Source organism: Chiroxiphia lanceolata (assembly GCF_009829145.1).
Source record: "Chiroxiphia lanceolata isolate bChiLan1 chromosome W unlocalized genomic scaffold, bChiLan1.pri scaffold_44_arrow_ctg1, whole genome shotgun sequence".
NCBI lineage: Eukaryota > Metazoa > Chordata > Aves > Passeriformes > Pipridae > Chiroxiphia > Chiroxiphia lanceolata.
The window spans coordinates 193,763-209,471 of record NW_022476500.1 but is presented as its reverse complement, the minus strand read 5'-3'; the positions used below and the strand labels follow the sequence as shown (position 1 = coordinate 209,471).

The 15,709-nt window shown below is 49.5% G+C and overlaps 1 long non-coding RNA gene and 1 pseudogene across 1 annotated transcript; one reads left to right on the top strand and one right to left on the bottom strand.

The window, feature by feature from the left end:
• LOC116781380 overlaps nucleotides 1-15,709 on the top strand; it is a 332,906-nt pseudogene that overhangs the window by 141,263 nt on the left and 175,934 nt on the right.
• On the bottom strand, nucleotides 8,374-13,266 carry LOC116781404. The gene is made up of 3 exons (XR_004354859.1): nucleotides 13,254-13,266; nucleotides 12,122-12,124; nucleotides 8,374-8,827 (listed from the first exon to the last, which is right to left on the bottom strand). It is a non-coding gene; the product is annotated as an uncharacterized LOC116781404 (long non-coding RNA).

The window sequence follows — 15,709 nt, the reverse complement described above, 5'->3', positions numbered from 1 at the left end:
TAAAAAATATTTCTCTCTCATTTCCATATTATAAATCCCTAAAGGAAGAAAGTTGCGTGTTCATCTTCTCGGAAAGGAAGAGGGGAAGGCAAAAAACAACAGTGAAAACCAAGCAAATTAATGTTTTTAAAAACCTCAGGGAAGAGAATCCCCAAAGATGTCTTTACAGTCAGTCAGCTTCCCACCCCGGGAACTTCACAGCAGCTTTCCTCTGCACATCTTAGGATCTACGGGAAGTTCAAGCAGTGGCACATCAACCTACAGGAGAAGCCAATAGGAAGAGAGGCTTGAAACTTTCTGAAACGCTTCACCTAGTTCCAGTCTCTCTGCTTATCCCTACAGATGCCTTCCCGAGCAGAGGGAGCATTTTCCCAACCATGGCACTCTCACTGTCAGACCCTTCTCCAACTTCCCTGGAGATCCTCATTGCCTTGCTCTCCCCATGGAGATGTACCCTCAAGTGGTCAGCCCCCTCCCCGTCCTCTATCTCTCAGAGGTCCCATGTCATCTTAGAAGTATTCTCTTCATTCTGAGAGCTGGGGAGAGTGGAGTATTCCTCAGGAAGAACAAATCTAGAAACAAGCTACCGGACAGTTTTATGAGTTGTCCACTTGTTCTTCCCAGTTGTCACTGTAGCATTAGGAAGCTCCCTCCAACTCTGTTTTTTTCCCATGACGAGAACTGCATGGGAATTATGGTTGTTAGTAGGAGGGCCAATAATGTAGCAAAGAGGGCTTGAAATATCTTGTGACAACCTCTGAGGAAGGAGTAATAACCCAGGCAGACGAGCACACATAAAATATTTAATTCTCACATTATCCTATTTTTGACTTTAATTCTAATGAACAGGACCTGCAGGTTGCACTAAACCCAGTGGAGGCATCTTGATTTTCAGCAGATACGGACACAGTGTGGGTTTTGTCATCTAGAGTTGGGCAGTCAATTATGTTTGGGCCACTGTGGGTACGAAAGACACTGAGGTGCTGGAGCGTGTCCAGAGAAGAACAACGGAGTTGGGGAAAGGTCTGGAGCACAAGTGTGATGGGGAGCGGCCGAGGAAGCTGCGGGGGTTTGGCCTGGAGAAAAGGTGACTCTGTCACATGCTGGCTTCCTTTCTGCTCCAGCCTACCAAGAGTGGGTATCATACACTTCCCCCCTGATCTGCTGGCCTTTTAGGAATTGCATTCCCTGTCTGACTCCTTAGAGCAGGGGGGAAGTTTAACAGTGGGAAACCTGCTGAAATAGATCTCAGTCAACTAACTGGAAATCCTAAAAATAGAAGTACTCTCTGTTTCTTTTTGCCTTCAGTCAAACTAAGGGAATGGATTTAATAGCATGGAACTGAACCGTGTGCAAACAGCTCTTCTCCTTTGGAATGATTTCACAGCAAGGCAGACCAGAGTCCAGGTCTGCCCAGTGATCCACAGGGTCACAGGGGACAACCTGCTGCTGCAGCCAAAGGCACTGTGGAATCCCAGAAAGACAAACTTCTCCAGCTCGTGCCACATCTCCAGGGTCTTTGTGGACTCTTCCAAGTTTGACAGTTCTGCCTTCCTACTGTTGCCTTGCATTTGCTGAGGCAGTTGGACTAGATGACCTCTCCATCCAAAATGATCCAACGATCCTGGGAGGATGCACTGAGCCAAGACAACACAGAAAGCTGCAGAGTTAGGAAAGAAAGAAGAACAGCTCCCCTTTCAGGGAGACTTACCACCTCCATTAGGGTGTGTTGTTTGGCATTGTTGCTGGGTAAAGACTGCAGTCTTTTTGGTCGACAGATGCAATCCAGTGCTGCATTGCACAGCTTTTGCTGACAGCTTTTTTCTTAGGGAGGGCCTAGGGCCTAGTCTTTTGCTCTTTTACAAAAAACACCACTTTTACAAAAGCACCCAGTTTTATGCCTCCTTTATTTTTTCGGAACAGTGTGTCTACTAATAAAGATGTGTGGGCTTTGGGGTTTTGGGGCCAATGTAGCATAATTTTCTTGATCGTTGGGGTCTGTTGCTAAGGGCTGGTTCCAATATATTGTTTGTACTGAATATCTCTCCAAGTGTCTCTTTATAGATTTATACCCAAATTGGTGCTTCTTCAATAGTTTTTATTCCAAAATACTTTCAAATCTTTGCATGTGTATGTGTTCTCTCATATAAAAATCACCCATAATGAATCCCTATACATGTGTAATTTGATATGGTCACTTTTCTGTATTAAGTTCCCTGGAATACACCCTCTTTATTCCCAATCACTAATTAAAGAAACATAACTCAGAAGTGATCTCACTCTGTGCTCCAGTGAGATTAACATTAGAACAATATTGTCACTGTCTACTGGTCTCTTGTGCTCCTCACTGGAAGGCACCTGGTGCACCTTTGGATATCCTGCTAATGAGGTAAAAAAACAACTCTTCTAAAGTTCCAGATTTTTCTCACCTGTTTGTACACAGTTAGACAAACTGGACCAAGTTATACTTGAAAGCCACCTGCTGGATTAGCATTAATACTCCTTGTTTTGATCGTGGAGGAAAAAAGCTCACACAACAAATCTCTGTGGACCCAACAGAGAAAACATCCCCAGGGTCTTGTTAGAGCACAAACCTGCAAACAGGGATGACAGGTCAGAGAATCACAGAATCATCAACATTGGAAGAGACCTTCCAGATCTTCTAGTCCAACTGTCAACCCAGCACCACCAGAATCACCCCTAAACCCCATCCCAAAGCGCTACATCCAGATGCCACCTGAATGCTTCCAGAGACTCCACCACCTCCCTGGGCTACTTGTTCCAATGCCTGAGCACTCTCTCAGTGCAAAAAGGGGTTTTGAATATCTAATATGAACCTTGCCTGATGCAATTTAAGGCCATTTCCTCTCTTCCTGTCACTAAAGGCTTTGCAGAAGAGACCAACTCCCACCCCACTAAAACCTCCTTTCAGGTCATTGTAGAGAGCAATGAGGTCCCCCCTGAGCCTCCCCTTCTCCAGACTCAACCAGCCCAGTTCCCTCAGCCGTCCCTCAGCAGACATGTTTTCCAGAGCCTTCCCCAGCTCCGTTCCCTTCTCTGGACACGCTCCAGCCCCTCCAGGGCCTTTTTGCACTGAGGGGCCAGAACTGGACACAGCACTCCAGGTGGGGCCTCCCCAGTGCCCAGCACAGAGGGGCAATCAGTTCTCTGCTCCTGCTGGCCACACTCTTCTCCACAAAGGCCACGATGCCCTTGGCCTTCTTGCCCCCCTGGGCACACTCTGCCTCATATCCAGACGCTGTCAAGCAGCACCCCCAAGTCTCTTCCTGCTCAGCAGCTCTCCAGCCTGGAGTGTTCCAGGGGGTTGTTGGGACCCAAGGGCAGGCCCTGACACTTGGCCTTCTTGATCCAGCCTGTCCAGATCCCTCTGCAGAGCCTTCCTGCCCTCCAGCACATCCACACTCACACCCAGATCAGTCAGTCTCCCAAACAGGACAAAGTCTGACCACCAGCAGTCCAGGGTGTCAGTTCTGCTGCCCCCTCCTTCCTCCACCCAGAATTGAAAACTCCATCATTTTGGGGTCTCTGTGCCTGTTGGCTCCGACCACCACATCCCCCACCAGTCACAGAATCATGAAATGGTTTGGGTTGGAAGGGACCTTAAAGAGTATCTTGGTCCAACCCCCTGCCATGGGCAGGGACACCTTCCACTAGACTCAGAGCTCACAGCCCCATCCAACCTGGCCGTGAACACTTCCAGGAATGGGGCAGACAGAACTTCTCTGAGCAACCTGTGCCAGGATCTCACTACCATCACAGTCCAGAAATTCTTCCTAATATCCCATCTACCCTTCCCTTTCTCAGTGTGAAGCCATTCCCCTTGTCCTGTCACTCCAGGCCCTTGTCCAAAGTCTCTCTCCATCTTTCTTGTTGGCTCCCTTCAGGCACTGGAAGGCCACAATTAGGTCACCCCAAAACCTTCTTTTCTCCAGTCTCAACAATCCTAATTCTCTCAGCCTTTCCTCACAGCAGAGCTGCTCCATCCCTCTGATCCCTTTGATGGTCTCCTCTGGACTCACTCCAACAGGTCCATGTCCTTCCTGTGCTGGAGCCCAGAGCTGGAGGCAGCTCTTTAGGGGTGACAACATTACAGCCCTGTGTGTTCCAGCAAGAACACCGTGGAACCTCCTGGAGTAAAGGGGCCATTGTGACACTGTAGGGCCTTCTGGAGCCAAAGGAACCCTGGGACACTGTGGAATCTCATGGAACCAAGGGAGCACTGTGACGTGAAGGCCCTCTTGGAACTAAGGGAACCCTGAGACATTTCAGGACCTCATGGAATCAAGGAGCCATTGTGACACTGAGGAACCTCGGGGGCTCATGGAACCAAAGGAACCCTGGGACAATGTGGAACCACATGGAATTACTAGGCCACTGTTACACTACAGGGCCTCATGGAACAAAAGGAACCCTGAGACTTTTCAGAACCTCATGGAATCAAGGGGCCACTGTGACACTGCAGAGCATGAGGGAGACAAAGGGACCCCGGGACACTGTGGACCTCAAGAAATCAAGGGCCCATGTTGGCACCGTGGAACCTCATGGAATCAAGGAGACATTCTTACACTGCAGGATATTACTGAGCCTAAGTGACCGTTGTGACACTGAGGAACCTGATGGAGTCAAGGGGCCTTTGTGACATGTGGGGCCTCATGGAACCAAAGGAACCCTGAGACATTTCAGGACTTTGTGGAATCGAAGAATCAAGGGGGTAGATGCTGTTCCCACAGCTTGGGCTGGCACATGTACAGGGACTTGCTTCCTTTCCCACAGCTTGCCACAGTGGGAGTTTTGCCCGCTGTGCTTCCAGTCTGCAGGTGGGAATCTTTGTCTGGATGGGTTCCCCAGACCTGCCTTACCAGCCCTGGCTTCCTCTTGGGGCTGTCTGCTCTTTCCCACAGTCTGCACAGTTCAATTCTGTCCTGGGGGCTACTTCCAAAGCCTCACCTCCCTTTAGGCCTTGGAATTAAATGCCTTCCTGTTTGCCACCAGTGCTTATGTGTTGTGGTGCCTTATGGAATTTTCCTGCTTTGACAGTGTTTTGAGACAGTTCATTGTGCCCTTCAAGTCCTTCCATGTGCACACACACACACAGCAGTCTCACCAGTGTCTGGCCCTCCAAAGAACACAAGCCCTGAGGATTTGTAGCTCCCACTCCAGTGGTTGGCACTTGGAGCTCCCTCCGTACCCAGAGCTCAGAGCTCCCTTGTGCCAGAAAGTTTAAAGATATTGTGCCTCATTCTGCCAAGACAACTCTTGGGAAAAAGTGTCCCTCTGTGTTTCCTGGGATAAGAGTACTCTATTGTCATCTTCCAAAACCTTGGAGAGGTCCCAGACATCTCCCAGGAAGGAATTTGGGGCCTCAAGCACATGACCTGTATATAGAGGCTGAGGACTCAGGGGTCAGTGGTGTGAAGATTGAGGACAGTAGAGGAGCAGCCTGAGAGGTCTGGAAGGGGGGTGTGAGAGTTGGTGGAGCTTTTCCTCCTGTCAGAAAACAGCCTAAGAAAGAACTAGTGCCACCAAGGGCAACTGGGGTGGCCTAGACTGGTGACAAGAAGTAAGAAATTTCCCTCCGAGGTCAGTGTTGTGGTGCAATATGTCACAAAGGAGGAGTCTGGATGAGCCCAAGGCTTTGTGTGTGCAGGAAGAGCCAGGGAGGACGCAGAGATGTCAGTGCAGGAAGGTGCCAGCCAGGTGGGGCAGCCGGGCGGATGACGACAGCCTGCAGGGAAAGGGGCAGGGCATGGACACCGTAGGACAGTCTGGGCTGGAGAGGAGACAGGGATGGGGAGAAGCTGAAAGGCCCTGACACAGCCACCTTCTGCAGGCCTTTGGCCATGGCTGCTGTCTGTGCCCCTGAGGCCAGGAGGAGGGAGTGGCCCTTGCAGCCCTGGGGCCTCGTGGCCTCCTTGTCCCTGCTCAGCAGCCTGGCAGGTGCCACCCCATGGTCCTGCCCTTGGCATTGCACATCCCACATCCCTGTGCCCCAGGAAGAGCCCTGAGGAATGAGGCAGGGACAGGATCTGCCTTCCCAGGGGCTGAGGGTCAGGGCTTGGTCCTTTGGATTAATGAAAACAAGTCAAAGTTTATTTGGCATCAGAGTCACCTTTCCCTTGCTTGTCCATCCTTGGCATCACTGTCTGCAGTTTTCTGCTCTAACTGGAACCTGGGCACACGTTCTCAGTTGTGTCCCTCAGTGAGACTCATTAGCACTACAAAAAACTTTAGTGTTTGAATCTCACTTTGACTTCTTGAAAAGTTGTTTGAACTCACTCTCAGGGACTGAGTCTCATGTAAACAACATCAAACCCCCTGAGGGTCATGAAATGCCTGGGGCTGTTGCTGTGCTGCTGAGCTGGGCCAGGCTCCTGGCACACAGGGAGCTCCTGTCAAGCAAGAAGAGCTTCAAAGAGACAGCTCTGCTGGTGAGCAGCTCCTCTGCACAGCCCAGCAGGGCTGAGGGCACTGCCAGGGCAGCTCAGGGACACCAGCAGGGCACAGACACAGCTTCAAGGGGCTCAGCACTGGCAGGAGGGCTGAGAGCTCCCTGCAGGAGGAATCTTGGCAGGGTTGCACAGGGTGAGTCTGTGGCTGCAGGGCAGTGCAGGGGCAGCTCCTGGAGGCATCTCCTAAAGCTGGCCCAGCCCCAGCCGATGGGATGGGTGAGCAGGGGTTGTTTTGGGGCACTGTGGAAGAGCTGTGAAGCCGGGGGTGCAGCCAGGGGTGCCCAGGGCTGTGGGGCAGAGCAGGGTCCTGCAGCCCAGGGTGCTGTGCTGGGCAGGGACTCTGCTGCCTGCCAGGGGCAGCTCTCAGCCGGCCCGGGGAGCTGCTCCCAGGGCTGGGGCACAAGGGCTGTGGGCAAGGAGCAAACCTGGCAGGGGAGGGAGGATCTTTTCCATGTCTCGCTCTTGCAGGGTCAGACTTGCTCACAGCTCCAAATCACTACACAATATTTAGTGGAGAATTTTTTGCAAAGCTCAGAAAAGGCAGGGGCTACAGGAAAGGAATTAGTCCTGAGGTATGTTTCCTGCTTAGGCATTGTAACATAGACGTTGTTCTCTCAGTTCAGGAGGCTGCACTGAAATTCCAACTCTTTTACTCTCAGGCATGAACATTTCAGGCAGGATCAGAAATGAGCACAGGATCCTGGGCAGTGCTGAACCTTCCCTTGGGGGTGGGTACTCTCCTGTCCCAGCCCTTGGCTTCCCTGCAGGAGGCCTCCTGTCCTGCTCTGTCCAGCACAGCTGCACCTCTGGGCTGGCACAGGGGACACTTCCCAGAGCTGCCCTTTCAAGCAGCGCTGCCCTGCTCTCAGCACAGATCTTGGTGGGGTTTGTAAAGATGAATCTGTGTGTGAAGTCATCTTCAAGGCAGCCCAAGGGAAAGTGCAGGGCAGATGGGAAACAGGCTGAGAGGCACTGCAGCTCTCCAGGCTCTTCAATAAGCAATGGAGAGCTCAGCTCTTCTACCTGTCCTGTCTCAACACTCGTCAGATTTGTCAGCAGAAAAATTTGCCCCTAAAAAAATTTGCCCCCGGTGTTATGACTGTAACCGAAAAACCCTGTCAAAATTATTTTAAGGATACAGAGTGCCTTTCTTCTGCAGCCCAAATTGCTCCAAGACAACAGTACAGGAACTGAACTTTTCCATCAAAGCTGGGTTCCATGTGACATCCCCTGTGATCATGAGAGCTGCACAAACCAGCTCTGTGTCTGCACTGCAGCAGAGCAAAGCTGAGTCCTTGGCAGCACATGGGCAGAGCTCCTGCTCTTCACAGTACCCTCAGAGAGCACAAACCAGAGAAAAGAAATGCCTTGACTTGGAGGGGATTTTCCTGAAAACTGCAGTGGCTTTGCTGAGAGGGGGCTGTCTTAATTGTTCCCTGTGCTTTCCTTTCCTGAACAGACCCTGTCCTAAGGAACAGCAAATATCCAACAGCAGCTCCCTCACCCAGTTCTGTTGTAGACGACGGGACAAGAAGAACACACTAATCCAAAATGAATCATAACTTATCCAACTTTATTATGGTGTTAGCACAGCTTTATAGTGTTGTTAATTAGCCTCATACATATTACAAGCGCTAGCTCATTATTGGCTCCTGATTACCTAAGTTATATTTGCGTAAATGCTGTTTCTTTCTCATTCTTATGGTTACTTGTTTGCTACTGGTTCTACTTTCCCATCTGCTTTATTCTATTCTTTTGTCACTTATGCAGTTTCACAGATACAGTAACCTTCGAATAGTTTTCCCTTACCGTGGGACCAGAGCTATAGCATCTCTCTCATGTCCTCTTTCTATCAACCACGTTTCTGTAATACTTTCCACACTTCCCGTTTTCTTTTGATAGTGTTAAAAATACATCATTCATTGCCTTCGTTAGCATGTTCTGTATGCATTTAAAAACACAAGGAACGACGCATAAAGCAACCAATAGTATCAACAAAAGTGAAATAGCTTGTTTAGCGATCTCAGCAAGCCATGGTCCCAAGCCTAACTTTGCTAACCATTCCCTAATAGGATCCTTTTGGATTTTGAAGTCATTCAAATGGCCTTGCATTTCTTTTAGTTTTTGGTAAATGGACTGAGAGTGATCAGAAAGATTCATACAGCACATACCTTCAAATTCTTCACACCCATGCCCTTGAGCCAGCAATAGAAAATCTATAGCTGCTCTGTTCTGTAAAACAGCATGTCTTATTTCATCAAAGTCATGAGCCAATTCCCCTAGAATTTTCGAGGTTCTATTCATTTGATTCCTTGCCCAACAAGCTGTTCTTTGGACAAGAACCAGGCTCTTTTTTGCTCCAATGGGGGCAAATATGGATGCAAAGAAGTTTGCCGTAGGCGACCAAAATTCAATGGGTTGGTTTTCTACTGATTTACAGTATCTATCAAATTGAGTGCCTCGTTTGTTCTGAATATTTTTCCTTTTCAATTGTGTTATTTGTCTCATAGTGGGTGTAAACATTGTCAATTTTCCCAAGTAACATGGTCCACCAATGGGGTATCTAGGAATGCCAGACCACGCTCTATTACCACAAATCAAGAAATAACCAGGTGGTAAATATTTTGACTTCGTCACACTGACTGACACGTTTTTGACATAGCCTTGGCACCAGGTTACATTATCATATGGAGGATTCTGTGCTGTTATGTTTGTGGTGGATATATTCCCAATCATTTGTTGCCATTGTAGAAAAATCTTTTCCTTATTCATATTGAGTTTAAAACAAGAGTCATTTCCATATACAGCCCCAAATAGCTGTAACTCACTAGGGCTGTCTGTCATGGTTCTGTTTAGATTAGCTACTAGCAAAAGGGATGTCATGCCTTTGGTGCCATTTGTGCATTCTTTTGTTACATTGCAAGCCAATTCCACCTCGGTTTTGTTATGATTAGAGCTAACCCATCCTGCAAAATCACTTGTGTCAAGGTAAGGAATGCCAATCAGACATGTTTGAAAAGGATCTGACGCTGAGGCCAAACTTAGCCAGAAGTCCATTTGGCCTGTTTGGTTGGCAAATGTTACCCAAATATTTTCTCTGGGCCCAACATGGATACTAGGATGTCCTTGCGCCACTAGAATTGTCCCCAAAATCCAAAACCATGAAGAAATTATCATTTTCTCCTGATATTGCAGTTGTATCTCTTAACGCAGGAATCTAAATATCACTGAGGATTGCCTCGAAAGGGTCCATTTGGCAATATGATTGTCAGGGGTGTAAGTTTTTGGCAACAGGAAGCTATTATTTTAATGCCTCTTATAATACTTATTCGTTTTGTAACATGCTTTGTATCCCAACATAAGTATGCTAAAGCTCTTTGCTCCTCAGCTTCAAACAGCTGTAATGCAGTTGCAAGTGGTAACCCAGTGATTTGTTGTAGATCGTATTGCCAAGTTTCTAGTAGAATAGTATATGCACAGAGCTTACACCAAATACCCAATAATTCGAATTGCTCAAACCACCACTTATTTCCACAGGTTCGACACTTAATTGCAACCCAAGCTAAGTATCCTGGTTTTTTACAAGCAAAGCAATGCCATATTCCAAAATCTTTCAGCATAAAGCGATATAATGTATCCAGTAAGCAAATAAAAGCTTCATAACTAGCACATTGCTGTATCTGCAATCGTAAATCTCTGGGCAGTCTTTTTATATCACGTAACCGTGGTAATAGGAGAAGTTTGATCTTCGTTTCAACTCGTCTCCTTCCCGTTTCCGTTACCGTCGGAGGTCGGAACATTCACCACGGCTCGTGTCCACTTGGTGGAAACCATGTTTCTGTAATACTTTCCACACTGTTCCTCCTCCTGGCATTGGCAGACAGGCGGGAACTGCAGCTCCTGCACTTCTGGCTCTTCCTGGCCATCTCCCTGGCTGCCCTCCTGGCCAACAGCCTCATCCTCAGCGCCGTAGCCTGTGACCACCACCTGCACACCCCCATGGGCTTCTTCCTGCTCAACCTCTCCCTCACAGACCTGGGCTGCATCTGCACCACTGTCCCCAAAGCCATGCACAATTCCCTCCAGAACACCACAACCATCTCCTACATGGGATGTGCTGCACAGGCCTTTTTGTTTCTGTTCTTCATCTCAGCAGAGTATTTCCTCCTCACCACCATGTGCTACGACTGCTACGTTGCCATCTGCAAACCCCTGCACTATGGGACCCTCCTGGGCAGCAGAGCTTGTGCCCACACGGCAGCAGCTGCCTGGGCCACTGGGTTTCTCATTGCTCTGCTGCACACAGCCAATACATTTTGCCTGCCCCTGTGCCAGGGCAATGCCCTGGGCCAGTTCTTCTGTGAACTCCCACACATCCTCAAGCTCTCCTGCTCACACTCAGGCTACCTCAGGGAAATTGGTTTTCTTGTGGTTGGTATCTGTTTAGGATTTAGTTGTTTCATTTTCATGGTTTTCTCCTATGTGTAGGTCTTCAGGGCTGTGCTGAGGATCCCCTCTCAGCAGGGACGGCACAAAGCCTTTTCCACCTGCCTCCCTCACCTGGCCGCGGTCTCCCTGTTTGTCAGTACTGTCATGTTCCCCTACCTGAAGCCCCCCTCCATCTCCTCCCCATCCCTGGATCCGGCCCTATCAGTTCTGTACTCAGTGGTGCCTCCAGCACTGAACCCCCTCATCTACAGCCTCAGGAACCAGGAGCTCAAGGACGCCCTGAGGAAAATGATGACTGGATGCTTTTCAGGAGCAATAAAGTGCCTGTTTTCTGGTGCGTAGCATTCAGAATGGGACTCACTAATGGTCCAGCCTTCCTGCTCAGGTTTTTCATGAAGGTCATCAAGTTCTTCTTGCAATAATTTCCTGTGCAATTAAATATTCTTAGGCACCTGCCTTCTAATTTTATGTCCACTTTATGATTTTGACACAGAGATGTATAAATGATGAATTGTGTTTGTTGAGTATTTAAACAAAATAAACGACTCTGTAGGGCCTTCTTTGTCCAAGAGCCTTCTTCTTAGATGTTCCTAAAGGACAGTATTTGCAAAGGGGAAGGGGACAATAATTCCAGCCCAGCAGCACTGCCAGGGAGCAGCAGTGCTTGGTCTTTGCAGAGCTGTTCTCTTGCCACTTCCACACTGTCCTCCTGAGCCCCTTTCTCGCTGTAAGGCCTGAGTGCTCTCTGAGCACAGTCCTGGGGGCTGGAAGCCCTTGGAACACAGGCAGGGACAGGCCCTGGGAACTTGTGAAGCAGAGCTGGGCTCCCTTCCAGCATCTCCAGGATGCTGTGGGATCTTCTGAGGGCAATGCCTGTACTGGGTCACTTCTTCTGTGACCTTGCTGCAGGGTTAGAACTCTCCTGCACTGACACCATGACACTCCTGCTCTCTGCTTTTCAGGTTTCATTTTTAGATCCAGTCTTCCCCTCCTCTTCCCAGGGACATCCTGGGAGTGCTTCAGAGCTGCCATCCTGGGGCAGCTCCTGCCCAGCGTGGGCAGGCACAAGATCTCTCCACCTGCTCCTCTCCCCTCCCCAGTGCCACTGTTTTCTGCAGCCTCCTCCTCCTTGCCCAGCACAGCCCTCCTGGCACAGTTGGACATAGCCCTTGTTCTACCCCCTCCTCAGGCACCTGCCCAACCCTCTCAGCTCCAGCCTGAGGGCCAGAAACCTTCAGGGCAGGGAGGCACCGAGGAAAATGCTGAGGAAACCTTTCAGCTGCACTCAAATCCAATTGGAGGGGTTGGCCTTGAGGAAGAAATCCCTTCTAATTCTCCAGAACCACCAGGACAACCTGTGTTGTGTCCTGGGCACTCCTCTGCAAGTGTGGGCTATGGAAAAGGTTTTGTTGTCAGGGCTATTGAGAAGGCTGGGCAGTGTCACTGGGAGACCTCTCCCAAACACCTGGAAAGGCCAGAGCCATCCCAGAGCTTCCTGGGGCCTTGGCAAAGGCAGACATGGAAGCAGTCTGCAAACAGGGCAGCAAGGAGGGTTGGCAGAGTTCCAGACTGCTTAGGCTCAGCAGGGAAGGGGATAGGGCAAGTCCTGCTGCAGCCATTGCCAGGCATGGGAAGGACAAGGCAGGGATTGCAGAACCCCTGTGGGAGAGAATAGAAGAGGATGTTTTGTGTTCAGACTTGAGTAAGGCCCTTGACATGGTCTGCTGTGGTCTCTTAGAGCCGGATTGGTGAGAGCTGGACTGAAGAAGTGGAAGATGTGGTGGGTGGGAAGTTGGCTGAATGCAGAGTGTCAAATAAAATCCATGGTACAAAGTCCTCTTGGCAGCAGCTTCCTGGTGAAATCCCTCAGTGACCAGATCTTGAACACCACTACAGAACATCTTTATTATCTCTCTGTACATTGGGACAAAATGTATTTTCAGGTCCTTTGTGGATGATGCCAAATTTCAGAGAGCCCTTGAGCAACGTGTCCTGGTTTAAAGACACATACTGGGGCAGCAACTCCAGTAAAATGGATTCACTCTTCTTTTATTCCCCACCAATACAGGGAGAAAAAATATAAGGAGGTATAAGTGAAAAAATAAGAGTTTACTGACAAGAAATATAGCAGCAAAAACAGCAACACCAACAGAACTGTTCAAAGGAACAGCAGAGAGAGAAATTGCCTCCTCTCTCCCCCCTGCCCCAACTCCCTTTTGTAAACAGATAAAACCAGTAATCAACATGTGCCTCCATTCCCCCTTTTCCCCCTGAATGAACAAAGAACAAAAACAAAACCATGGGAAAGAGGGGGCAAAGCAAAATCTGGGAAACTCTCTGGTCTGAGATCAGTTGTGCTGCCCAAGAACACACTGACTCCAGAGGTGTCCAAGCGGGGCAGAGCCGGCGACTCCGGTCCGTGCGGCGGCGAGGGGGAGGCAGTGGCTCTGCTTGATTCCATGGAGTCCTGGGGAGGCACAGTGGCCCCTTGGTTCCATGAGGCTCTGAAATGTCTCAGGGTTCCTTTGGTTCTAAAGAGACCCCACATGTCACAATGGTCCCTTGGTTCCATGAGATTCCACAGTGTCCCTGCATTCCTTTGGTTCCATCAGGCCCTGCAGTGTCACGGTGCCACTTGATTCCGTGAAGTTACAAAGAATCAGAATGGCCCCTTGATTTAAGGCCAACTGCACATGGGGCTGCCTTAGGGGGAGTGTGGGCACCCAGACAAGGGAGTTGTCACCTCCCTGGACTCAACCCTGGGGTCACCACATCTGGACTGGTCTGTCTGTCTGTGAGGTTCCCCATTCTGGAGGAAGGAGGAAGAACTGGAGAGGGTCTAGAGGACACCTGAAAGGATGAAGCTTTTGTCCATATTGGAAATAGAATGAAATCTCCACAAAGATGGAAGGTTCAGACTGAAGGTGAGGAAAAAGAAATATCACTCAGCAGGGACCCTTGTGCTGCAAGAGGTCACCCAGAGGGAGTCAGGATCAGCCCATGGCTTTGTGTTCCAGGGAACAGCCAGAGCTGGTGCAGAGACATCAGGGAGGGTCTAGAAATGCTGCTGGGAGGGGGGTGGGAAAGCAGGAGGGGTGTGTGCAGCCTGCAAGGCCAGAGTAGCAGCAGGGCCAGGGCAGGACAGCCTGCAGGAGAGATGGCCAAGGGCTCTGGCAGGACTGCAAGGCCCAAAGGCACCCAGGCCTTTGGCCCCTTGCCTCTGGCAGCTGCCTCTGCCACTCAGGCCACCACAACCAACTTGCCTGGCAGGTTCTGCACTTGGGTTCTGCCTCGCCCCTCCCTCAGCAGCCTGGCAGGGGTTGCCCAGTTTTGGGCCTTTGTTGTTCCTCCCCCTGCCATCCCAGTGCCCCCCAAACAGCCCTGAGCCAGCCGGGAGGGACAGGATCTGCTGGGCCAGGGCCTGGGGCTCAGGCCTTGGCCTTTGTGCTCCACAAAACCAAGGCAGGCTTTGCTCAGCATTGCAGGGGCCTGCTCAGAGCCTTTGTCTGCCTGCACTCCTGGCCTCCAAGGAGCTGCTCCAAGGAGTCCCTGGGGAGGCTTTGGCAGTGCCTGCCCTCAGTGGGGCCCAGCAAGGCTTCAAGGCACTTGCAGTTTGGCTTCTGACTTCTTCAGCAGCTGCTTCCATCTTCTCTCAGTACCTCAGGATCATGGGCTGGGCTGCAAACACACCGTGGGGCTCATTAAAATGCAGAAATCCCTCAGGATCTCTTTGTCTTCCTTTAATTGTCTTCAAGGCAATTTCAAAACAAGTCTTCAAAGTTTGTATTTTTTTTTTAATTCAATGATGGATATTTTTTAGTTCAGAGAAGAGGTGATAGAGGTGTTCTCCAAGTGATCTTGATGCTGAGTGTCTCCTCAGGAGATCCACACTGACCCTGGATGATCAGCATTGCTCCTCACCTCCCAGCCTCACCAGTTCTGACATGGCCCATCTTGGACTGACAGCTGATGCAGCTCCAAACACACTGTGGGACCCATTAAAACGCTGAAAAACAAATTATTTCCCTTCATTTATTTTTTTCAAGTCTTCAAGTCTTCTACAGTTAATTAGAGTTGTTTTGCAGTTTAACTAAGGAGGAAGATTTTAAAGTGGAATTCATGATTTTTTTTTTTTTTGATGAAAGGTAATCATTTACACAGAGCCTTAGGATACAAGAGGGTCAGGGCACAAAGGATTTGGATCCAAAGACACTGACCAATTGAACAGTTATGAAGTGATTCAATAGCATTTGCTACAATTTTAACAGTGATTGAATTATAGATTCACAACAACCTTCACACAACAGTCAACTCACACCCAGGCAGAGATGTGTGGACACATCAATAACTGGGTGTGGAAAGGTCCCTCTCCCAAATTCTCCTTGTTGTCAAGGAAACACTGCCACAAATCCCTTTGTGTTTCCCACCAGACAAGGGTCACAGCTGGAGGAGTGTTTGTTGAGGGGGATCAGAATTGTCCTGGGCATCAGCGAGGGTCTTTGGAGTGTTGCAAACTGGAGGGTTCCTGAGCTGGGAGAGGCTGCCAGAGGTGTCCCACTGAGAGGGAGGTGCTGGGGAGCTGCCAGGGCCTCCCTCAGCCCTGCTGGTTGTGGGCTCCCAAGGTGACTGGCTTTAGTTATCTGCTGAATTTCCATCCTGGTGTCAGGAATGACTGGAGTTTCCAAAATCTTTGAGAATTCTATCTAATCTGTTCCATTTGGGCTACAAGTCAGGCAGGGAATATTCCAAGGTTTTCATGGGATGACAGATTATCCTGTGTTCCCCAGCTA